The sequence below is a fragment of the Trichechus manatus genome, unplaced genomic scaffold (assembly GCF_000243295.1).
Source record: "Trichechus manatus latirostris isolate Lorelei unplaced genomic scaffold, TriManLat1.0 scaffold00092, whole genome shotgun sequence".
Lineage (NCBI taxonomy): Eukaryota > Metazoa > Chordata > Mammalia > Sirenia > Trichechidae > Trichechus > Trichechus manatus.
The window spans coordinates 5,559,593-5,560,988 of NW_004444028.1; positions in this window are offsets into that span (position 1 = coordinate 5,559,593).

A 1,396-nucleotide genomic window follows, 5' to 3' on the forward strand; every position below is an offset into this window, starting at 1 on the left:
AATCTGCTCCTGTAAAGATTACAGCCTAGGAAACGCCATAGGGTAGTTCCACTCTGTCACATGGGGTCACTATGAGTTGAAATGGACTTGATGGCACGTAACAACAACCGTCCCCCACTGACGGACATTTAGGGAGTCCCCAGTCTCTTATATCACGAACAAAGCTGAGAGGATATCCTTGAACACACATCTTTGTCTACCTGTGGGCATATCTGTAGGTTAAATTCCCAGTCATGGCATTGCTGGGACCTTGTACACTTCTAATTCTGATGGGCGTTCCCTGTTTGGCCCCAGGGGTGGGCTGAATGCTATGACGAGGACACTTCTCTCAGATGTGCAGACTTGCCACACTTTGGAGTCTTCTCTGTCCTTTCCTCCACTTCATCAGTCACATGCCCTAACAACTCAGCTCTTCCCGCCTGCTGGTGTCCCCCTCCCTTCCCACGGCCACCGTCCTGGCTCAGGCCTGCTCTTTCTCTGGCCAGAACAGTTGTAACTAGGTGTTCTAATTGCCTGCCAGAGCCAACAGCCTGAAAAGGAACTCAATCATTCTCTTGCTTCAACACCTCTGCTGACGTCCCCCATCTACAATATTAAAAACTCCAACTCTTTAGTCTTTCTTTCAATACGTTCCAGCTTGTCCCCAACGTCTCACTCATCTCTCATGCTCCGTGGGCTTCGCTGAAACTGGACCTGGGTTTACTTGGGCCTCGGGCTCACGCTCTCCCTCCTTCCTCTGTTGTGGACATCTCCCTTTCTTTAAGGTCAGCTCAGACCTCATCTCCTCTATGATCCACTGCAGTGTCATAAAGGTCTCTAGTTTTGGACCCAAGTTGCCTGGGGTTCTAATCCTGGCTCTCCGTTGGGGGATGTCACTTAATCTCTGAGAAGCAGATTTTTCATCTGATAATTTCAGGATTGGTGTAGGATTAGGGATAAATGGCATGTAGCGGGCGCTCAAGGAAAGGTAGTTCTGATTATTCCGCTGTCACTGTGACCGAGCGGGCCCTTGACTGGAGCTCTGGTTCTACACTGTCTGCATTTGTCTGCCTTACAGCCGGCCGCGGACAGGCGTGTCTTGACCGGGAGACCAGAAGCTCGCGCTGGGCAGGGTTCGTGATTCACCACTGGAGCTCCCAGCGACCAGTATAGAGCCTGGCACTAGGGGCGCGCAATGCCTGGTGAATCAATGAAGAAACAGACAGAAATTCACGCAAAAAAAGAAACACAGGCCGAAGGAAAGAGGACAGACACACGCAGACGTGCTGGGAGAACAGGTCGTCCTTCCCTGGAGTCCGGATGGAGAGGCAGAGCGGGCGGAGCCCGGGCCGGGAGAGGCGGAGCCCGGGTCCGGGGCGGGGCTGAGCGCGGGCCCCGCCCCGGTCCGTCCGCGATC